This window comes from Pinus tabuliformis, chromosome X (genome assembly GCF_031772625.1).
Source record: "Pinus tabuliformis cultivar Carrire ecotype Pingquan chromosome X, CPIR1, whole genome shotgun sequence".
In the NCBI taxonomy this organism is placed as follows: domain Eukaryota; kingdom Viridiplantae; phylum Streptophyta; class Pinopsida; order Pinales; family Pinaceae; genus Pinus; species Pinus tabuliformis.
The window spans coordinates 1,046,989,192-1,047,014,941 of record NC_142308.1 but is presented as its reverse complement, the minus strand read 5'-3'; the positions used below and the strand labels follow the sequence as shown (position 1 = coordinate 1,047,014,941).

Here is a 25,750-nt window from a genome sequence, read left to right as displayed (position 1 = left end):
AGGAATTGAATTGCTTCCTATAGCCAGCACCAAAGTGTCAAGTGACGGTTGCAAGTGGAGGAACCATAAATTTCTTTGGAAGGTGCCATAATATCAAGCTATCCATTGGAGAATATGTATTGAATAACCCAATACTTTCCATTCCAATGGGTGGTGTTGATGTTGTACTAGGAGTCCAATGGCTACAATCCTTGGGTACAATAGCTTTTAATTTTCAAGAACTTTTCATGAAATTTTCTTCAGAAGGAAAGCAAGTTGAATTAAGGGGTATCACAGGGAAACTAGGAAAGATAATCAACTCTGATTGAATGAAAAAGATTTGAAAGAAAGAACAATGAGGAATAATTGCATGATTATGTTCGCTACAAGTTCTCACATCGAAATCATCTATTTCTTTAGATCTCCAAAAAGTATTGGACAATCATTCCAAGGTATTTGAGACTCCCAAAGGCCTCCCACCTATTCTTGATCATGATCATGTTATTCATTTGATTCCAGGAAGTGTTCCTCCAAACAACAGGCCTTATAGATATCCGTATGCCCAAAAGAGTGAAATTGAACATATGGTTGCAAAAATGTTAGAGGCTGGTATAGTTCAACCTAGGCAAAGTTCTTTCTTTGCTCCAATAGTATTGGTTCACAAGAAGGATGGACCATGGCACATGTGTTCGGATTATAGGGAGCTCAACAAGCTCACTATTAAAGGTAAATTTCCCATTCATGTCATTGATGAATTATTGGATGAATTGCATGGATCAATTTACTTCACCAAGTTGGATCTTCATTTAGGATATCATCAAATTAGAATGAAGACTGAAGACATTCTGAAAACAACATTTAGAACTCATGAGGGTCAGTATGAATTTTTGGTCATGCCTTTTGGCCTTAACAATGCACCTTCTACATTTCAAGGTTTAATGAATTCCATTTTCAAACCCTTTCTCGGAAATTTGTGTTAGTATTTTTTGATGATATACTAATGTACAACAGGTCTTGGAAGGATCATGCTCAACATGTTGACAGGGTGCTCAAACTATTATAGGAGAAACAATTATATGCAAAAAGCTCCAAATGTTTCTTTGGAGTACAAGAGGTGGAATATCTAGGTCATATTGTATCTCATGAAGGTGTTAAGGTAGACCCTAGAAAAATTAAAACCATTAAGGAATGGAAAATCCCCACATCCATAAAGCATCTACGAGGATTTCTAAGGTTGAGAGGGTATTATCACAAGTTTGTTAAGAATTATGGGATAATAGCAGCACCTCTAACAACATTATTGAAGAAAGATGCATTTTCATGGACTCCAGAAGCAACGAAGGCCTTTGAACATCCTAAAGAGGCAATGTGCCAAGCACGAGTCTTAGCTATGCCGAACTTCACAAAAAACTTTATTGTGGAATGTGATGCCTCAGAAAATGGAATTGGTGTTGTTTTAAAGCAAGAAGAAAGACCCATTGCTTTCGAAAGTCATCCAATCAAAGGAAAGTATTTACACAAAGCTATTTATGAGAAGGAAATGTTGGAAATACTACATGCACTTAAGAAATGGTGACCCTACCTAATGGGAAGACACTTCAAGGTAAAATTGGATCATGATAGTCTTAAATAATTTTTAGAACAAAGATTATATTTAGAAGAGTAGCAAAAATGGGTCACAAAGATGGTGGGTTATGACTTTGAGATCGTCTACAAAAAAGGGAAGTAAAATGTTGTGGCAAATGCACTCTCAAGAAAGGATGAGGATGTGGAAGCATTTATTTGTGCCATATATATTATCCAACCAGATTGGTAAATGAAGCAAGGGATGAATGGAAGAATGACAAAGAAGTGTGGGCACTCATGCAAATGTTACAACAAGATCCCAGTACATATGATACATTTAGGTGGAAAAATGATTTGTTATGGTACAAAGATCGCTTATACCTATCTAAGAATTCCCAACTCAAACAAAAGATTCTTATGGAATTGCACACCTCTCACTTAGGAGGGCACTCAGGATTTCTAAACACTTACCACACGGTTAAGAAGAAATTTTTTTGGGATGGCCTTAAATAAGTTATTCAAAATTTTGTGGCAGAATGTTTGGTTTGCCAACAAAACAAAGTTGAAACAATTAAGACCCCAGGTCTATTACAACCTTTATCCATTCCAAGCCAACGTTAGGAGGAGGTTTCAATGGATTTTATCTTAGGTTTACCCAAGTTCAAAGGAAAGAGTGTTATCACGGTGGTAGTTGACAAACTTACCATGTATGCACACTTTTGTGCATTATCTCATCCATTTAAAATGAGTACAGTTCCTTCTAAATTTATGGAAACAATTCAAAATCTACATGGAAACCCAAAGATTATTGTAAGCGACAGAGATCCCATTTCACTGGAAATTTTTGGACAAAATTATTTTCTTATTTTGGTACTCAGTTAGCTCATAGCTCATCTTATCATCCTCAATTTGATGGGCTAACTGAGATAGTAAAAAAAAAATTGGAACGATATCTTCGCTGCTTTATATATGATAAACAAACATAATGGGTCAAATGGTTGCGTCTAGCTGAATGGTGGTATAACACTTCCTTCCATGCTGCAGCGAAAATGACCCCATTTATGGAACTTTATGGATATTATCCATTGTCCATCACATCATATTTAAGATAAAATTCTAAGGTTCAAGCAATGGAAGATCACATCGAGCATCAAAAATAATCTCAAACTCTTAAAGGATAACCTCGCTTTGGTGCAAAATATAATGAAACAACAGGTAGATCAAGATCAGAGCGAAAGAAGTTTTGATGTAGGTGATTGGCTATTCTTACGGCTACAACCATATAAACAATTGTCCCTCAAGTAAGCTAAGAAGGATAATAAATTATCACCAAAGTATTATGGTTTTTACAAATTGTTGCAAAAGATAGGTACTATGGAATACAAATTGGAGCTTCCTGCATCTTCCCGAGTGCACCCAGTTTTCCATGTTTCATGCCTAAAGAAGGTTATATGTGACAAGCTCCCAGTTCAAATAATATTGCCAAAACTTGATGAGGAAGGAAAAATAATATTGGAACTTGAAGCAAACATAGAGACAAGAACTCAACAGCTATGAAATTGATCAATTTCAGAGTATCTCATTAAGTGGAAGAACTTACCCGCTGAAGATTACACATGGGAGGATGAGAATTTTATACAGAAGCATCCAAAACTACTCAAACATTGAGCCGGAAAACACCTTTTTGAAGGAAATGGGCATGTTAGGTCCCTATAATACTAGTGATTCCCCCATTACTATTGTCATTGTAGCCCTTAATGTTATTTTTGTGCCACTATTGTCCCCATATTGTTATTATTGTGCCCCATAGAAGCCCACTATTGTTATTTTTCTGCCCTTATATTATTATTGTTATGTCGTCTTTGATTATATTGTGACCCCTTAGACTCCTATATATAGAAAGGAGGTTTTGTCATTTGTAGCATCCAAGAATTTTTCATTTTTGTAATGCAAAGGAGGTTTCCCCCTCGAAGAGGCTGATTTCTAAGTCGTTGATCTATCTTTTGCATGTTTTTGTGAGATGGTTTCATAAGATACAACCTTCCACAGATTCACAACCTTCGCATACAACGTTCCACAGATTCACAACTTTCACATACAACCTTCTACCTCTCAGGTTATTAGGTTTGTTAATTTAGTTGTTATTTCCTCCTACATTTTTTATGTTGTAAGGCATTCCCTTCTAAAATCAACTCCCCCAGCTTCCTTTCTGTCCTAATTTGACCATCAAATCGATTGTTAGACAACTAAACAATGGTCTACCATCGAATTTAATAAAATATTAATTATAAAACATTAAAAAACATTTAATTAAAGATTAGTTAATTAATTAATTCATTGAAGAGGCTTATTTCTAAGGCATTCATCTATCTTTTCTATCTTTTTGTGAGCTGGTTTCATAACACCTCTACAAATCAATGACTAAAACATGCAATTTGCACAGTCCGAAAATATGCTTTGAAGATGCATTTGAATCTCCTGATCCATGAAACTTGTATAAAAAATGGAAGATTTTATTGTTATTTGGCCCATACTTGAGAAAAACCCCTTTTCGTTTCCCAAAATTTTACTCCATGTGATAGGAAAATGTTCTGCAAAAGCATGACTAAAACAAAGTATTTGTGCAGCACTGGGTAGCGAAAACAGGGGTTGTGTAGCACTTTAGAAAGAGTGGTCTAATCACGACTCTGTTGGCATTATGAGACAAGTATTGTCCTTGATGGCAAATCACATTGATAACAAATCATAGTGCAGAAGGATAGCAGCAAGGAATTGATGATCAGTCTACAAGTATGAAGAAAAATATATACACGCTGGTTCACTATATACCAAGTCGCGTATACAAGCAGGTTCACTATACACCAAGTCGCGTATACGCAAGTTCGCTATATACCAAGTCGCATGTACACGCCGGTTGGCTTCAGTAAAAGCACGTGTATGTGGAAAACTTATCTTTGGTCCACGTCGGTTATTCCTTGGAAGTTGTGCCTATGGTTTTGGACCTTGGTGTCTCGACGGACGTGTTGATCCCTAGTTTTGAAGATGATGGTATTGGATTTCTATGGTTTTGGCTCTTGGTATTGAACAAGGCCTAAGGCTATATAAGGAGAAGGAAATCATTAGGCAAGAGCATCTAAAAAAGTCTTGAATATCTGATGAAGTATTAGATCCAGTATGCAGGTTATTGGTTGATGATGTATTGCTTGATCTGAGCTAAGGAGAGATCTCATCGGTTGATGGAGAACAAGATCTAAGGAGAGATCGGGATCAAATGGTTTGAAATGAACTATATTTATATGGTTGATTATGTGTATTTCTAGATCTGCATACTGACGCAATGTTATGTTCTGGGTATAACTGAAATCTGGTACAGCTGCAAGTTATGAAAAATTATTTTTAGATCTGTACGCAGGTTGTCTTCGGTAAAACCGTGTGTATACGCGGGTTGCCTTCATTGTAGTAGCGTATATCTTTTGGATCTTGATTTTTGGGTTGCAGCTAGGTCTGACTGTTATTGCAGAGTTCTATAGTCTGCTCTCTGTTCTGGTGACTGGGTTTGACAGGGTTTCAGTGGTTCAGTGATTCAAAGATTGATGATGCTAGTATTGGTTGTCTTATGCTTCAATTATTTGTGAATGAATCATGGTCTTCAGATTGTAATGTTGTGCTTCAGGAGTATCCAGTCTGAAAATTGATGAAAAGTGGTACCTGAAGGAAAGAAGATTGTAGGCCAGCACCTACGTACTAGTATCTTAGCTAGTACAAGAGCAAAGGGGGATGGAGCTCCCTTCCAAGGAAGTTTGGAGAACGAGAGAAGGTTGAAGCCTTCTGCAGGTTGTAGCCTGCGTACTGGTATAAGGCTGCACCAATACAAAAGATTGTAAACTGAAGTTCTTATTAAAGAAAGATAGAGACAACTTGCAGCAGGTGGTTTTCACGCACATTGGGTTTCCACCTTATATCATGGTGTTCATGTGTGTGGCTTTTGTGTGATGATCTGTTCTGTTATACTGCATCTATTTACTCTTAATATGATGAATAATGTCCTGATGCATTTAACTGAAGATAAACTAACTGAATTATAAGATTTATGGTTATACGCTGGTTTCTTTAGACACAGTAGCGTGTACACGCTGGTTCACTTAACTGAAGTAGCGTATATGTTTTTGAGCATTGAAAAAGTTTTATTAATCTGATAATACTGATTCACCCCCCCTCTCAGTATTATTTCCAACAATTGGTATCAGAGCAGGTCCTTCAGAGAAGCTTGATCGCTTGAAGGTAGATCGTTCATCATGAGCAACTACGAGAGAGAAGCATCAATCAGGCCACCGGTTTTTGATGGGACAAACTTCAATTATTGGAAGGTAAGAGTTACTGCCTATCTTCAATCTCTTGGTACAGAAGTTTGGGACATCGTAGAGACAGGCTACACTTTTGCTTCAGCTACTCCTACAGATGCTGCCGAGAAAAAGAAATATGAAACAAATGCGAAAGCAGTCAATACTCTATTGGGATGTATATCTCAATCAGAATTCATGAAGGTAATGCACTATAAATCTGCAAAAGAAATATGGGACAAAATTGTCACGAGCTATGAAGGAGACGAACAGGTAAAGCGTGCTAAACTTCAAACTCTCAGGATTAAGTATGAGAATCTCAGAATGTATAATGATGAAAGTGTGGCTAACTATTTCCTTAGGGTAGATGAGATTGTTAATTGCATGAAAAACTTGGGTGAAGAAATAAAAGAGGCTATTGTGGTTGAAAAGGTTCTAAGATCTTTGTCCCCCAAGTTTGAATCTAAAGTGTCTGCCATAGAAGAAAAGGAAAATCTGCAAATTCTTACTATGTCTCAGCTTCACGGGATTCTAACCGCTTATGAAATGAGAAAGGGAGGTCCATCAGACAGAAGAGAAGCTGCCTTCAAGGCTTCAAGCAAAGAAGAGTATTATGAAGCAAGTCACGTGCCAGAAGATGAAGAAGAGGAATCAAATTTTGTCAGAAATCTTCAAAGGGGTTCTGGAAGGTTCAGAGGTAAGTTACCTTTTAAATGCTTTACTTGTGGAAGAGTAGGTCATTATGCTGCCAGATGTCCTCACAAAAATAAGAATGACAAGGGAAAGGAACCTGTTAAATGGAACAAGAAACAAAATGAAAAGAAGAAAAGCTATTACACTCATGAAGACAGTGATGGTTTTTCAAATAGTGATGAAGATTGACAAGGTAATAGATATAAATTGTTAATGGCTCTTGAAGATGATGACTATATGGATGCTATAGATGTAGAAGGCTTTTGTGAAGAAATGAAAGATCTCAAATTTTGCTTAGAAGAGAAGAGTGCTATTATTGATTCTCTACAATGTCAACTAGCTGAAAAGGAAAAACATCTTGAAAAATTGGAATGTGAGATTGCTTGTCTTAGAAAGGAGATTGAGAAAACAAAAGAAATTAATCTTAAATTTGTTAAAGGATCTGAAACCTTGGATGAGATTATCAATGTGCAGCGATCTCCTCTGATCAAGACAGGTCTTGGATATAATGGAGAAACATCTCAAGCCTCTACCTCTAAAAGTTATCTTGATGCAGCAAGGAGAAGCGAGCAAAGGCCAAATAAAAGTCATCAGGTGAATCAGGGACAGTTTACCTCAAGAACAAATAAAGACCATCAAGAAATTCGGGGACAAACTGCCTTAAGGACAAACAAAAGCTACAATCAGCCTCAGGTAAAATCTTCCCAATTTGCTCCAAGAATGAATGTGAATAGAAGCTACAATCGGTTGGATGATAGATCTGATTATCGCAGAAGTTTCTTTAATGGCCAATGCTTTTCTTGTCATAACTTCGGGCACAAAGCAGCTCAATGTGTTGCCTACAAGACAATCATGACTAGAGAAGCTCAAAAGCAAGGGAGAATGACTGGAACCATGAAAAGGACTTATAACAACTTTTCGGTTCTTGAAAATGAAGTTGAATGCTCTGTTTGTAATAACTTTGGTCATGAAGACTCTGAATGCAGGAGTAGGTTCCGGAAGACAACTCAGAAGGAACAAACCTCAAATGTCAGAACATGGAGAATAAAGGAACCGCAACCAGAAAGATGTGGGATAGCTTTTTATGCAGAAGGTCAAGAAAGTCTATGGTACATTGACAGCGGATGTTCGAAGCATATGACAGGGGACAAAGAAAAGCTTGAGTCATATACCGCATTAGAAAAGGGGAAGAAAGTTTCTTTTGGAAACGATATCTCTGCAGCCATAAAAGGAAAAGGTGTTGCTCCATTGAAAGAGAAGGTCAAAGCTGGAAATGTTTTGTATGTTGATGGATTGAAGCATAATCTTCTGAGTGTCAGTCAGATGTGCGATCAAGGAACAGAGGTAATATTTAGATCAAATGGATGTTGTGTTCGTGACCTTGATACAGGTAAAACAGTGATCAAAGGAAGAAGGAGTCCAAATAATCTATACATATTTGAAGAAGGACCACAACAATGCTATTTGAGCAAGGATGATGAACACTGGCTATGGCACCGGAGGTTGGGGCATCTAAGCTTTTCACAAATAAGGAAAGCATGCAAATATCAGGCAGTTCGTGGTCTTCCAGATATCAAAATTCCAGACAACACTATATGCAAATCTTGTCAGTTTCGAAAGCAAACCAGAACTAACTTTCCAGAGAAGGAAGGATCAGCCAGCATACCTCTTGAGCTAGTCCATACAGATGTATGTGGTCCATTTAGGAAAAGGACACCTCGAGGAGAAGAATATTTGATATTATTCATTGACGATTTCTCCAGGTTTGTCTGGTTAGGGCTTATGAAGCACAAGGATGAAGCATTCGAAAAATTCAAATCCTTCAAAGCCTTGGTTGAAAATGAATCAGGACAAAAAATTAAGTGCCTCAGATCTGACAGAGGTGGGGAGTTTACCTCAAACGAATTTTTAGATTTCTGTGAAGAACATGGGATAAGAAGAGAATTCTCTACAGCTAGAACTCCTCAACAAAATGGGGTTGTGGAAAGAATGAACAGAACAATCCAACAAATGGCTCGTGCTATGCTTGATGAATCAGGTATTCCCGCAACTTTCTGGGGTGAGGCTGCACATGCTGCGGTTATTATTCTTAACAAAAAAAATGTCCGAGTAAACAACACTCAAACACCTCATGAGCTTTGGAGTGGTGAGACTCCTTCAGTGAAGCATTTCAAAATCTTTGGGAGCAAAGGTTATATTAAGAATACTGATGAGCAACTTGGAAAACTTGAACCAAGAGCAGATGAAGGCATTCTTCTTGGTTATTCTCCACACAGCAAAGCTTACAAGTGCTACAACAAAAGACTTGGCAGAATTGTTGACAGCATTGATGTAGTGGTTGATGAGAAGGGATATATTCCTAGGCAAGTTCATCATGAAGACATTGAAGAAGATGAAGGCTACCCTCAAAGGCAGAATGATGAAGAAGAAGAACCTCAAGAAGAAGAAGAACCTCAAGAAGAAGAAGAACCTCAAGAAGAACCAGAGGAGCAGACAAGAATAGAAGAGAAGACTCCATCCAGATATGTTCAAAAGAATCATCCAGAATCTCAGATTGTGGGGCAGAAAGAAGCAGGAATACAAACAAGAAGAAGAATTGCAGAAGCTTCAAGCTATTTGGCATTACTCTCTTCCACTGAACCACAAAATGTGAAAGAGGCATGCAAAGATGAATGTTGGGTCAAAGCAATGGATGAAGAACTTGAGCAGATCGAAAAGAACAATACTTGGGAATTGGTTCCTAGACCAAAAGATAAAAATGTCATAGGGACTAAATGGGTCTTCAAAAATAAATTGAATGAAAATGGAGAAGTAATTAGAAACAAGGCCAGACTTGTTTGCAAAGGGTATGCGCAGCAAGAAGGAATAGATTTTGAAGAGACCTTTGCTCCTGTTGCAAGACTTGAGGCCATCCGAATGTTCCTTGCTCTCTCAAGCTTTCAAAACTTCAAGGTATTCCAAATGGACGTGAAATCAGCCTTTCTGAATGGAGACTTAGAAGAAGAAGTATATATTGAGCAGCCAGATGGTTTCATTCTTGGGAACGATCCAAACCTTGTATGCAGATTGAAAAAGGCTCTCTATGGTCTCAAACAAGCTCCAAGGGCTTGGTACTATCGTTTGGACAAATATCTTCACAAACAAGGTTTTTCAAAAGGATCAGCAGATAGCAATCTCTATATGAAAGTTGAAAATAACAAATTGCTAATACTTGTTGTGTATGTAGATGATATTATCTTTGGTAGCAATGAAGGGGCTATGAGTCAGAACTTTGCCTTGGCTATGCAGAAAGAATTTGAAATGTCATTACTTGGAGAATTGACATACTTTCTTGGATTGCAAATCCAACAAAATGAAGGAGGTATTTTCTTGTCTCAAACCAAGTACCTCAAGCAGATCTTGAAGAAGTATGGCATGGAAGATTCAAAGCCAGTTTGTACCCCCATGGTTACAGGATGCAGCCTCAATGCAAATGACGAATCAGCAGCAGTTCACCAACCCACTTATAGATCCATGATTGGGAGTTTGCTTTATTTGACAGGTACCCGACCAGATATTATTCATGCAGTAGGAATTGTTGGAAGATTTCAAGCCAACCCAAAGGAAACTCATCTTCAGGCAGTCAAAAGAATCTTCAAGTATCTTCAAGGGACCCAAAACTATGGCTTATGGTATCCTAGAGATACAGATCTCACTCTTCATGCTTACACAGATGCAGATTGGGTCGGAAGTGTGGATGATAGGAAAAGCACAAGTGGTGGTGCTTTCTTCATGGGTTCCGGATTAGTATCTTGGTTCAGCAAGAAACAGAGTTCAATTGCCTTATCTACAGATGAAGTTGAATATGTGGCTGCGGCATCTTGTTGCACACAACTTCTTTGGATGATGCAGACCTTGCAGGATTTTCAAATCACTTGCACTCCACCAGTCTCTATCTTATGTGATAATACAAGTGCAATCAGCATTTCAAAGAATCCAGTCATGCACTCAAAGACCAAGCACATACCAATCAAGTACCATTTTCTTCGGGAACAAGTGCTTGAGCAGAAGGTCAAGCTGGAGTATGTTCCTTCTAAGGAACAAGTTGCTGATATTCTCACAAAACCACTGCCCAGGGAAACTTTTGAATATCTCAGACAAAAGCTGGGAGTAGTTGATGCTTCATCCTGCTGTTGAAGCTTGTCTGTTCTGCAGAAAAGTTGGTATACGCAAGTTACGTAAGGGATATCCGCGTATATACGTCGATTCATGCTGGGAAAGTCGCGTGTATGGTGTACGCGTGTTGCAGAAAGCATATCCGCGTGCATACGCTGTTTTATGCAGGAGAAGTTGCGTACATGGAGTTCTGAACAGCAAGGGCAGACTCCGGTTGGAGAAGGTCTGAGATGGGTATGCCAGAATTCTTCAGGCATAGTTTCAGGGGGTGCAGCAGGCACAGGTTCAGGGGGAGCAGCTTAAAGTCTGATAAAGCATTGTTGGCATTTAGATGCTTTTGGTTCTAGTACACAACTGTTGTTGGTTTCAGGAGAAGGAGCTTAGAAGGAAATCTTGGTTGCTGATCTAAAAAGATGTTTATCAGATGCTGCTTGTGATCTTCATAAGTCTTGGTCTAGATCTGTTGTCTCTATGTCATGTATTTTTTTTGTAATATCTCTTTTATGGTGTCAAGGTCATGTAACGGCCTATGTTGGTTTCCCCACTATGCCTGGGATGAATGATGTAATATAATTGGTTGTTTTTGATGTATCTCCTCTTGGTTGGGAATATGGATTGAGTCTTTTGGTGATAGGGAGGTCCCTTATGGTGTATAAGTCTTGGTTCTTTTGAAGAACATCTTTTGCAGATATTGCCTACAGTCAGGGGGAGCATGTTTCAGCACAGCCAAGCAAAGATATCAGCATGTACTCAGGGGGAGCACAACCCTTTTCCCTTGATGACAAAGGGGGAGAGTGATTTGATTTGGTGTTGTTGCCATCAAGTCCAAAGGGGGAGATTGTTGGCATTATGAGACAAGTATTTTCCTTGATGGCAAATCACATTGATAACAAATCATAATGCAGAAGGATAGCAGCAAGGAATTGATGATCAGTCTACAAGTATGAAGAAAATTATATACACGCTGGTTCACTATATACCAAGTCGCGTATACAAGCAGGTTCACTATACACCAAGTCGCGTATACGCAGGTTCGCTATATACCAAGTCGCGTGTACACGCCGATTGGCTTCAGTAAAAGCGCGTGTATGTGAAAAACTTATCTTTGGTCCACGTCAGTTATTCCTTGGAAGTTGTGCCTATGGTTTTGGACCTTGGTGTCTCGACGGACGTGTTGATCCCTAGTTTTGAAGATGATGGTATTGGATTTCTATGGTTTTGGCTCTTGGTATAAGGCCTAAGGCTATATAAGGAGAAGGAAATCATTAGGCAAGAGCATCTGAAAAAGTCTTGAATATCTGATGAAGTATTAGATCCAGTATGCAGGTTATTGGTGGATGATGTATTGCTTGATCTGAGCTAAGGAGAGATCTCATCGGTTGATGGAGAACAAGATCTAAGGAGAGATCGGGATCAAATGCTTTGAAATGAACTATATTTATATGGTTGATTATGTGTATTTCTAGATCTACATACTGACGCAATGTTATGTTCTGGGTATAACTGAAATCTGGTACAGCTGCAAGTTATGAAAAATTATTTTTAGATCTGTACGCAGGTTGTCTTCGGTAAAACCACGTGTATACGCGGGTTGCCTTCATTGTAGTAGCGTATATCTTTTGGATCTTGATTTTTGGGTTGCAGCTGGGTCTGACTATTATTGCAGAGTTCTATAGTCTACTCTGTGTTCTGGTGACTGGGTTTGACAGGGTTTCAGTGGTTCAGTGATTCAAAGATTGATGATGCTAGTATTGGTTGTCTTATGCTTCAATGATTTGTGAATGAATCATGGCCTTCAGATTGTAATGTTGTGCTTCAGGAGTATCCAGTCTGAAAATTGATGAAAAGTGGTACCTGAAGGAAAGAAGATTGTAGGCCAGCACCTTCGTACTAGTATCTTAGCTAGTACAAGAGCAAAGGGGGTTGGAGCTCCCTTCCAAGGAGGTTTGGAGAACGAGAGAAGGTTGAAGCCTTCTGCAGGTTGTAGCCTGCGTACTGGTATAAGGCTGCACCAGTACAAAAGATTGTAAACTGAAGTTCTTATTAAAGAAAGATAGAGACAACTTGCAGCAGGTGGTTTTCACCCACATTGGGTTTCCACCTTATATCATGGTGTTCATGTGTGTGGCTTTTGTGTGATGATCTATTCTATTATACTGCATCTGTTTACTCTTAATATGATGAATAATGTCCTGATGCATTTAACTGAAGATAAACTAACTGAATTATAAGATTTATGGTTATACGCTGGTTTCTTTAGACACAGTAGCGTGTACACGCTGGTTCACTTAACTGAAGTAGCATATATGTTTCTGAGCATTGAAAAAGTTTTATTAATCTGATAATACTGATTCACCCCCCCTCTCAGTATTATTTCCAACAGACTCTATTAACCTTGAATTAGGCTCATTCACATATATTCAAAATAAATTCCATGGCCTCCTACCTCAGGACCCACAGAAGTTGAAGAATCAAATTGTTTTGTGACTGTGTAGCACAAATGAATTGTTGCGCAATGACTGTGCAAAACTATGTGCAATGATGATATCCAGTGGTTGGAACTTCATTCTAGGTGTTTCTATGCTTGGCTAGAAACTGGAATTGGTATCTGATAAGGTTTGATATGAGGCCTCCAATTTTGATGATCATCGCAACATGACTCAACCTGAGGACACTGTATGGAAATTAAGGCGGCCACTTCATTCAATTTGAATTACGTTGATTTGTATCATAGCCACTCATAGCGCCATAATGTTTAGAGAATAGAGATTAACCAATGATGCATGCAGATCATTAGAATGTTAAGGAAAGTAAATTTCATTACTTAATGTGGAGTGGGATTATATGGTAATGGGATTATGGGCTTTAGGAAAATAGATTTAAGAGTAGAAGGGGGATAAATGAAAATGATATGTAGTGGAAAAGGAGAAATATTATGGGCAAGTGTATCTCTTAGGAAGGGTTGCTAATAAATGAACATGGGGGAAAATAGGTTGTTAAATTAGGGAAGTAAGGGTAGTTGAAGAGTAGGGAATGAGATGTAGAATCCCTATTTAGAATTGACTATTAGTTTACGAGGATTTCGAGTGAACAACTCTGATAGACCTAATTGACACCTACCCCTTAACTTGACTGTTCAGAAATATGTAATCATGAGTCCCAATGACTCAATGCTACTTCATGCTTTGACTGGGACACTTGATGACTAAAATCGTGAAGATAGCAGACGACGACTTTTCGAAATTATGACAACAACAATGACTATAAGTTTGACTTATTCAAACTGAAAATTATAAACAAAAATCGAAGACATTCGACAAATAAAAACTACGCATCCTAAAAGAATAGATTGAAAAAGAAAACATAATAAATGATAGCTAAAGAGCACAACTTGAAAAATGGATAAAGGGGAACGAATAATTAAGAGCAAGCCAACATAGAAAGGGACTAGAAATGATAGTTGAAGAGCATGAATAATAGAGGATAAAGGGAAACTAACAAGTAAGAACATGTCAACAGGAGAAAGGCGCTAGAAATGACAGTTGAAGAGCATGAAGAACAATGGGTAAATCAAAATGAATATGTAAGAGCAAGTCGGAAGGGAAAAGAACTAGAAATGAAAGTCGAATAGTATAAATAATAAAGGATAAAGAAAAATGAACAAGTAAGAGAATTTTGATAGAGAAAGGCACTAGATATAACAACTAAAGAGAATAAATAACCAAGTATAAAGTGAAATGAACAAGCAAAAGAAAATTAAAAGAGAAAGGCACTAGAAATGAAAATTGATGAGCATGAAGAACAAATGATAAATCAAAATGAAAAAGAGAAAGTTGACAAAGAAAGGCACTAGAAATGGTAGTTGAAGAGCATGAAGAACATAAGATAAAGAAAAATGAACAAAGAAGAACATGTTGACATAGAAAGGCACTAGAAATGATAAGTGAACAATAAAAAGAAGAGAGAAGAGAACATGAAAAATAATATCAAAGATCATATCGACAAAGAAAGACAAAACAAATAAATAAAGAAAATGTACAACAAAGAGGAAATCAACAAAAAAGTGAGAGGAAATGAAAACTAAAGAGTGTAAAGTGCATAGGAAATGAAAAAATGAATAACAAAGACCACATCAACAAAGAAAAAAGTATATAACTAACTCAATGATGGTACAACATGAATAAGAATATCCTATTAAAAAAATATGTTTAAAAGATATATATGCCTAAGCTCAAAATAAAATTTGCGTTGATATGAATATTACACATTAGAAATTTCATGATAGGATTGATCAATTGAATTAATTTCACATTTGTAATGTGTGTGAAGAGTCATATGTTGGAGTTCAAGTACATAAGACAAATACAAGTCCAATGTGCATGAGATGTAGAGAGAAGAATGTCATCATAGATTTTTAGCTGAGAACAATATGAATCCAAGAGTACACCTAAATTTCTTGTAGTGCTTACACAAGTTGAAAATATGTTGATATCACATGAAAGTACAATTTTGTAGGTTATGCATTGAATAAGTAGATTGTATAAATATAGAGGACACACCACTAGTTTCCACAAGAGGTTACCAATATTTCCATGAAATTACCTCGACATATTAAGGACTTGGATTTGATAATTGTTGTAAAAACATATATGAAAAAGGATAAAATTATGATTTTACAACTACAAAATAAATTGTATTGCATGCATTATATTATAAGATTGATAATGATCCATATTATTGTGGAGTTGAAGTTTATAATGTCACACTTCAATAATTACTTGAAATTGCAATAGATGTACCACACATGATTAATGTTGTTAATCTGTTAGGGACAGATGATAAAACTAAATTTAAAATATTGGAAGGGGTTCCAGGGATTGATGATGCATTAGATGGCTTACAAATATCTTAGTTTGCATCAAATATTTCAAATTCCTAATGATATATTGTTATTATTCGAAATTCAATAAATAATCCTAATACAAAAGAACAATCTAATTTAGAGGAAGCTCTTAGTTGATATAGCATTGGATAATCTCCAATAAATGAGTATAACATTGTGGGATTATTTGATATGGCATTTCCATCTTTCTTCCCAAAAGGTGAAGCAAATTGGTTACAACCACGATGGAGAAATGTCCATCTTCATGAGTATGTAAAACATCTTCTCTGATATCGTGATAATAAGTTGGGAAGATACTCATGATTTAGATATTTTATACTCAATATCATCATGACACATCGTGCTTAAGCTTCCTCTACAGTATTTATAAAGAAGAATATCATACTATCTACCAAAAACAATGGAGGATTTACGAGAGCATTTGAAAAACCTTCGAAATTCATGACTTAGAGAAAGATTAATGTGATCTGGAATTGTACTAAAAGACACACATGCATATTGGAATAAGTGCCGTGTTGAGTTATCTGACTTGGTTTAACAAATTGGGTGTCCTACAATAATATTTACATTAAGTGTAATATATATGAAATGACTAGATTTACATAGATAAATGTTAGGTACATGTCCTCTCTATCCAGGGGAAGCAAGGAAATGGAGAAATCAAAATACAATTGATAATCCTCATATTGTAGAACAATATGTGCGCTTAAGTCATACAAGGGGACCCACCTCCACATAATATATGGTGTTTCTTTGGAATAGAGATTTCAAAATTTTAATTTAATTATTAATGATATTAGTTGGATGGTGAGGATTTAACTTCAGTGGAATATTCTAGAATTTTTTGTGTGCTAGTCACAAATCAAAGGTAAAGTAGTTATGCCCCTTCTACCCTTTAATTAAATTGATTAATTAAAAAATATGCCATATGAACATTATTTTTTTAGACATATGGTAATGGTAAACCATGATATTGACCTATGGTGTTGTGACAATGTCTAGTTATAGATTAAAAATCTCCATGATAAAATGGAGATAGATATCTTATCAAATTATAAACTAAAAATCCCTATAACAGATATCATGATTATATATATATATATATATATATATATATATATATAAAAATAATACTATTTTTTATGATTTTATTTTATTGTTTAATTTTAACCATGTGAATGTATCATGATATATATAATTACAATCGTTTGAAAAGTAAAAACTACCTACTGCTATTACCATATTCACCAAATTAATATTATCCACCCATTAATAAATAAAGTTCTAAAATCCATATTCCAAAATAAAGCGCTACAAAATATAATTAAACAATTATTTTAATACATAATATAATATTTAATTCTTTAATTTTAGATAACCTTTTCTACCATAGCACTGAAAACACATCTTTGTACGTTGCTTCAAACCAAGACATATGTGGCATTGCTGGGCTGTAGACGTTCTCCATGCAAGCCAAGCTAGCTATTCTAAAGCTCTGCAAGGATTCGAAGGTACCAGTATTTCAATACATAGCATTACAGTTAGCCAATATTAAAAACAGAAGAATATTAATAAATCCGATTTTTACTATCTCTATGCGGCTCCCATCTGCGGGATCATACAAATAGTTACGTGGGCCATTTCGTCAGTTCCATTATCCAAATATTCTCGTCATTGTTCACAGTTTGAGATGAATGATGTCAGGTTAGCATCCGATGCTGCCTGTCATTATGAACCAAACCACTCACTACGGACTCTCGGATATGAAATTCATTATTACCAAACTTTATATGGAAAATAAAGATGAACAGCAACAATATCTTTTATCTTTTCATAAAATATGGATTTCAAACTCTAATAATATGGGTACGAGTTCCTACCTTGTACAATAATATTTGATGATAGAACAAGGGTCTGTTGGGCCTCCACATTCATCATAGAAACTACAACATCTGTATCGATATTTCCTTACATCGCTTTTAGTGCATTCATTCCTACAGACCAGAATAACTGTATCGATATTTCCTTACATGACTTTTAGCGCTGCATTCGAATATCGATTTAGTGTCACTTAAAATCTGAGATTACTTTGATTTAAATTGTCGGTGGGTTGCTAAAAAGCTTAGGAGCCCAAAGGAATCCTTGTTTTGGACAATGAGTTCAAATCATTCATGGAGAATATGAAGCTATGTATAGCATGACCACTTTTCCACTGGAAAAGGAAGTCCAGGATTACTCTTCACAATTGGTCGATGATATTCTTAATAAATCTGTATGGTTAGGATAATCCTTTGCCTAAATTGGATTTGTCTTTTAAGTGAAAATCCAGATCACAATCATGGCTCCATCAGCATGTAATCATGTTTTTATCATACAACCCATTACATTTATTATTTATACTTATTATAAATTGAACATATCTGATGTAACAACCATTATATTTATTCATATATTCTTATTCTTAATAATTTATGTATGTCTAAGATTCACGATTTATTGAAATTTAAATTAATATTTTAAGTTTTAGTTTGGATTATTTTTATATTTTTTTAATATTGTATAATTATATTTTATTCATTTTTTTAATAATATATAATTATAGATTAATATAAGCCAACTAGTGCTATTTCCATATATGGATCTGTATATAGCAATCAATGTTGTACTAATTTATACTTATTATCAATTAAACATGTCACATGTAATAACTACTATATTTATTTATATATTCTTAATAATTTTATACATATATATTACTCTAATTTTAATTTCTCATTACCATGTCACATAGTTAATTTAATTCTCATACTCTAAGATGCACATGCATGTTATCTTAAAATTACTTCTGTAAGATATGTTAGTTAATATAATTTTTTTATCATTTGTATTATTCATAATGCCATAACTATCATATTTAATGGTAAGTAAATAAACAGGTTACTTTTTAATAGTGTATGAGTTTTAAATTTAGATGTAGTTATGATTGGAACTCTTGAAAAATGATTAAGAAAAACATGAAATCCCTCTATTTCATGTATAATACATACATAAAAATAAAATAAATTATAGAATTCGAAATTGAGGAAGTTACTTTTGAAAACAATAGTGCAAACAACAATTTTGCATGGTTGTCTTCTTTAATCTACGAAACTGTCCAAAAGCTTAGAGTTGGAAAATTGAGGAAACTACACTCTAGAAGATTAGTGCAAACAATAATTCTATATGGTGTTCACTTTAGCCTCTCAACCTCTTCAAAGAATCATGAAAGGAAGTTTAAAGAACTCAAATAAGGGTTTATAATAAAAACTACATGAAAAGATGAGATCTTATAAATATGACAACCAATATATAGTACTTCCAAGAGAAAATCTCTATGCCAAAAAAAATATACATGTATTCATATTAAGAAAAGCTCTAGGTAAAAGAAAGAAAAAAATGTTCACTCATATTAAGTTTTAATCACTTGGATTTAGAATGGGGAAATAGAAAAATTATAAATGTCTATGTAAATTATTTTGAAACAATGAGAAATTGAGGACAAGGTTCATGTGATAATGCATTATCTCATGTATAAAGAAGTAACAGAAAAACACTCAATTCAACATAAATATCTAAATAGCTTTTCAATTTTCTAGTTTGTTATGAATTATATTAAGGATATCTTAGAACATCACCATCTAAAAATGAGTATATTTCATATTGAGACATCCTTAAAATAAAAGGCACTGGATTTATTGCAATTCTTGATTCTATATATACTACAAAGTCTCCCATGGATATTAACAAAAATACTTTATACTATTTTATTATATTATATTGCATACATGCTTAAGCTTTCATTATTATAACTTTCTTTATGATAGGAAATATTGTTGTTGAATGTAACCTCAACACTACCGTCTAGCTAAAGTTTAATATTCATTTATCCACTATGAACACAAACTTTCCTACTAATCTTGATCCTAATAATGAAAATGCATACAACTTTATCAACATTATTTACACCAACACATATCTATAGATATATTACCTTCAAAGTTAATTTCTTTCTACTCCAACTAATCTCAAGTGTTAACATCATCTCTTCGACTTTTAGAAGAAGAATCACCTATCCTATTACGATTAAGCTAAAAAAATATCCTTAGCCCTAATTTACTTAGATAAATGCTAAATTCCTCTATCCCATCCTAATTTCCTTTTGAGATCACACTTACAATTTTTAAAATAAATAAATACTTCCATATTCATACTATCCACTATATTATAAAAAAATGTGTTTGAATATTATCATTAGTTTCACTTATTTTCAATATCGTTATATGTCTATTTTAAAACAATATTACTAGCCTTTACTTAAATAGTGACTAATCTACTCACTTAATGTCATTAATATTTAATTTTTGAATTCCATATAAAATTCACCCAATTATAAATTTTAATAATTTTCTTTCAACATTTTTCGACACATATTCATTAATAAAATGAACTTAAACTTAACTGTATGATTAATTTATATCAATATCTTTACACTCAATACAATAATTAATATCAATAATTCCCCACCCTTCATGCAAATCTAATGAAATGGAAATGGTATCTTAACTCTATTAATCATTTCCATTTTATACATTTAGATTATTTTCCATTATTAATGTCAATGATTACTAATTTTGTAAAAAAAAATATTATTTTATTTTTAAAATCATTTTCTTTAAATGAATTTATAAGTCACTAAAATCTCCATGATGCTTTTTAATTACGCCGTAAGGCGTTTCCCTTTGAAATGAATTGCCTTAGCTGCCGCCGTGTCCTATTGTTTGAACGAATTTTGATTGTTGATCGAAAACTGAAATAAAACTGAAATATTTGATCGTTGATCGAAAACTGAAATAAAAATGAAATAAAAAAAAGGGGAGAAAAGGGGCAGGTAAAGCGGTTCGGTATGACTCTGAGTCCCTTCATTGCACGGGTTCGCATAGCACTTGCTCTTAAAGGTATCAATTACCAGTTCGCGGAAGAGAATCTCAGAACTAAGAGCAAGACGCTGCTGAAATCGAACCTTATTTGCAAGAATTCCCAAAGATCCATATGACCGAGCCATTGCTCGCTTTTGGGCTGCCTTTGTAGACGATAAGGTAATTTAATTCATTCATTAGTAATCGCCTGCATTCATATCTCATTGATCCTTTCCTTATCTGCTATTTGTGTCTTCGAAAGTTAAAAATATTATTTTTCTATTCAATAACCAATATACTCGTGGTTTTAATGTGTGCCCCTCAGTTCTATCCATGTCTGCGAGGAGTTTTTGCTACCCATGGCGAGCAGCTACAAAAAGCAGTGGAAGATAGCATTACAAACTTTCTCTATTCAATAACCAATATACTCCTGGTTTTAATGTGTGCCCCTCAGTTCTATCCATGTCTGCGAGGAGTTTTCGCTGGCCATGGCGAGCAGCTACAGAAAGCAGTGGAAGATAGCGTTACAAACTTTCTTTTGATAGAGGAAGCGCTGCGAACCAACCACTGCTTCGCAGGAAAACCGTATTTTGGAGGGGATCAGATCGGCTTGATTGACATCGCATTGGGTGGTTTTTCAGCGATCTTGAGAAGGCTACCGATAACGTTTTAATAGATCCACAGAAAATCCCATTGCTAAGTGCATGGATGGATCGATTCTGTAAATCCGATGGACTGAAAGAAGTGATGCCTGATTTTGCCAAGCAGGCGGCATTTATGTCCACTAGCAGAGCCAGTATGATCACCGCCTATAGCTAAATAGGGCAAACTTAGCACAGAAAGAGGTTATATTTGTTAAAATACGTTAAATTTAGGTAGTCGAGTCAAGTTAAATTTAGGCAGTAGCCTGATCCAGCCAAGCAAGCATAATCTATATCCATTAGGAGAGCGAATCTCTTGGGTATGATATCACCACCTACAGCAAATTAGGGCGAACTATGCCGGCCTTATAAATGGAGTACAAGTAGAGAGATTATATTTAAGATGAGTTTATCACCTACTGCAAATTAGGGCGAACTATGCCGGCCTTATAAATGGAGGACAAGCAAAGAGATTATATTTAAGATGAGTGTTATTCATAGTCTTTGTCTTTTTATTCATTTGGTCAGATTCAACTTTTGAGTCTAGCTGTTTTATGTTAATTAGTCTGAATAATGTTTTGGTGAATCTCGCGGGTACTATAGAGAGCTTTCCTGTCTTCAATGTGTATTGTTTTATTCTAAACAATTTTTTAATGAATCTCTCCAATACTGTAGCTGTCATTCCACTTTTCAATGTGCGTTCATTACGAATGTAACCGAAACCATAATGAAAAGGAAGCGTTGATATAGAATGTAATAGAAACCAGAATGAAATGCAATTAATTTTTGGAAAGATCCTTTATAGCTAGCACTGGCTATAAAGTGTTGCATAAAATACAAAACTTGTGAAGAGTAATTTTATACAGGACCTTGTTGTATTTTGGAAAATAATCTGGAATGTGAATGGTTCTCAGGACCATTTCTGTTGTTGGTTCAATATTATGAGTTATCTCGGAACCATTTTTTTTTAAATAAAAAAACGCTTCTGTATTAATAAAAATTAAAAAAACAGATAGTAAATATAACATATTTCTTGATTACAGGTGGCTTCCACAGCATTCATTACCTCGAAAAAAAAAGTGAGGTCTTTTTCCTCCTAGTCTTAACGTCTAGTTTTATAATCTTAATCTCTTTAGTTCACTATCCAACCTACTTAGTTCAGAAATTTTTTATGATAAAAAGAAAACTCAAAATGTGTTCATCTTCTTACAGTATTTATAATCCCTTTTGTCCTTCTTATCCGAGCAGTGGCATTAGCATCTAACTCTTTGAGAAGTTGATACTTCCAGCATTTACCTTAACTCCATGTTCAAGTGTGATAAAAAAAACTTACCAGGATTTTTCCCAATACCTCTTTTGGACACTAAATCTATAGTCCAGTGAAAAGGGGATGAAACCCCAATATATATATATATATATATATATATATATCTATATATATATATATATATATATATATATATATATATATATATATATATATATATATACATATATTACAAAAATGTTGAGCAAATACATAACCAACCTACAACGTTGCAAAGGTATAACTATAACTTAGAACCCTCTGTGAAAAGTAAACAATCGTAACTGTTGGGTAAGCGAAACCTGGAAAAATGGTAGATTAATTATTAACAAGTGCAGAGTAGCCGAGACCCCAATCCTTCAAAAGAAAAAAGGTGTGGTTGAAAACCTAACCTCTGACAAAAAAAAACAAGGCACTGAATTAATAGAGCTCCGGTGAGGGTAGCAATGAAATGAAGGGTTCGGGGACAAAACCACTAATTGAGTGGAGCCTTTAGGTTGTGCCATGCCAACGCACCTCCCAGGTCCTGAGTAAAATACCTGATATCAATGTCTTCCACCCAATGTGTGCAATGGGGTAGGAGTTACCTAAGCACACAAGCTGAATATGTCTCTCCCTCACGTGATTCAGGAAGAGTCACCTGCACAGACAGGGTAATTAACCAAGTAAATGCATAAACTCTCAAACAAATCACCATCAAACTCTCAAAAAGGGAGGTTGTGCACTTTGAATACCAGCAAAAGGAAGCAATTCTAGTTGTTGAAACCCTCTATCGCCATGAAGTTGCAGAGTGTCCTAACACTAAAGCACACGACAGAATGAGGCACAACTCCAGTACCAGGAAAGGAATTCGTTACACAACCTACTTATGTTTGCTCATGACCGTCAGATCTAGATTGATTGATCGCATGACTAATGGGAGCCCAAGTGTCCAAGCTTGGAGAACTTTCCAGATCGTGGCATAAAAGTTTAATAAAAGTTCAATGGAAATGTTTCCAAATCATATGATCGATATATTACAATTATAATGAGAATTCCAATGTAAATTTATGTTTCTAGTTCAAGCTCACATGCTTGGGAAAATGGACATTAATAACGTGGGCCATGTGGAGAACCTACATTAACTTAGTACATTGGAACTTAATTATTTAGATCCTCCTGGTGGCAATCTAATTATCATATGTACCGTTTCCATGGATAAATCATGTGATTGATGTGATGTTATTAATTCTAAATGTAACTATGTACCGTTTCCATGGACAAATCATATGATTGATGTGATGTTATTAATTCTAAATGTAACTAAAGTGAACTATAATTCACTCGTGTATTTAAGTCAAGATTGAGTATATGAAAAATTTAAGGGTCATGTATTAAATACTAATAAAAGAATTCGCTGTGGAAAAATGGCATTGCCACAGTAATATAAATCATAGCAGAGACCTTCATTCATATATATATATATATATATATATATAGATATAACGAGTATGTACTATAGAGATTTATTTATCTCAATGATAACTTGAGATTCTTCTGTATGTAAATGAAAAATTAATAGATCAATTTAATCTTAATTTTGACAGATTTGATTATTTTTAATAATGAAATATTTTTTTATTATTTCTAATAATGAAATATTTTTTAATTATTTTTAATAATGATATATTTTTTAATGATATTATTTTGAATTTAAATTTAAATAAAATTTATATTTTCATAATATATATTTTTATACATAAAAGGTTGAAATAAAAATATTTTAATTAAAATAGAAATTAAAATATTTTCTCATTACTATTTTTTTATTAATATTTATAGATATTCTATTTAAATTTCATATTAACATTAAAATAATTATACATGTTTAATTACTTTATTATTTATACAGAATTATGAAGGAATTATATATTTCTTTCATATTAGGTTATAAAAAATATATTTCAATACAATAAATAGTTAGAAGAATTAATTAATCTACTTCTCTCTTATCAAATAATGTAAAGTTAGTTAAAAGAATTAATTAATCATTCTCAATAAAATATCTACTTTCCACTTCCTCTTGGTACATGACTTGGAAATTATCTATTCGAAACCCTGGGTGAGAGAGAAGAGCTTTTTAGCTCTGCACAGATGGTTTATCAGTTTTAATCCGCTTCGTTGCACGCCCCAAAACAATTACATTTGGCCAAAATTACCTGGCCTGCCTCTTGAACTGTGGACCAAAGAATCTATGGAAAAAATAGGAACTGCTATTGGGCGATTCATATACATCGATCCTAGGTGTATTGGGGCAAAAGACAAGCAGGTGGCCTAGATTCTCATAGAAAAGGAATTCAAAGGGGGTTTTCTAGAGTCTATTGATTTAACTTGGGAGATGTCCAAAATTCAACAACGGTTAGATTACTGGGGTGTCCAATTTAGGTGTTCAAATTGTCACAAAATTGGACACCCTTTTTGTAATTGTCCTCGTCGCCCTGGCGATAAACAGAAGAAAAAGTTCCATGCTGTAAATATTCCTGTTTCGACATATGAAAGAGAAAATTCGGCATATGATGGCCTAACACCATGGAGGTCTATCAGGCTCCAGTCATAACCAATGACGTCCTATCCTTGCCGAAAGGCCATTCCCTAGATTGATCTATGAGTCTTCCGCAATCTCGATCTGTATTTGTGGACCCTACAAATCGTAATTCTAACTATTCTGCTGATCGACCCCGTTCTTCCACTATTTCTAAGACTCCCTCGCTGTCCTTTGTTGACCTGTTGGCCAGAGTAACAGGCTTCTCCAATATTTCTCCACCTCATGAATTGGAACCAGACCCTCCTGCATCTTCTAAGCCTCCATGTATTGATCCTACGTCCACCCATATTGAATACATATCTTCATCACCACAATCCCCTTCCTTTCACATTCCACCCATCCAAAGATTCCTGTCTTCCCCCTCACTTGGTCACTCTTTTGATATAAATAATAAATCTCCATATATAGCTCACTCCCCTAAACCTCCATCCCTTGGACATGTACCTAACCACAAAGGTAAGGCTCCATATATCCCTATTTTTCCTCCACTATCCCCTCGAACCTCTCCCCGTAATTCTTTTGATCAGGATATTGACCTCCTTCTTAAAAAAGCATCTTTAAAACTTCAGCCATTAACTATCCATCGACCCAATCGTTCCCCCTCGCCCAATATTAGCCCTAATTTGGC

At 35.0% G+C, this 25,750-nt stretch overlaps 1 pseudogene; it reads left to right on the top strand.

Moving 5' to 3' along the window:
- The window catches only part of LOC149143381 (glutathione S-transferase U17-like), a 39,488-nt pseudogene extending 18,078 nt beyond the window's left edge, over positions 1-21,410 (top strand).
- Positions 21,411-25,750: the final 4,340 nt, after the last annotated feature.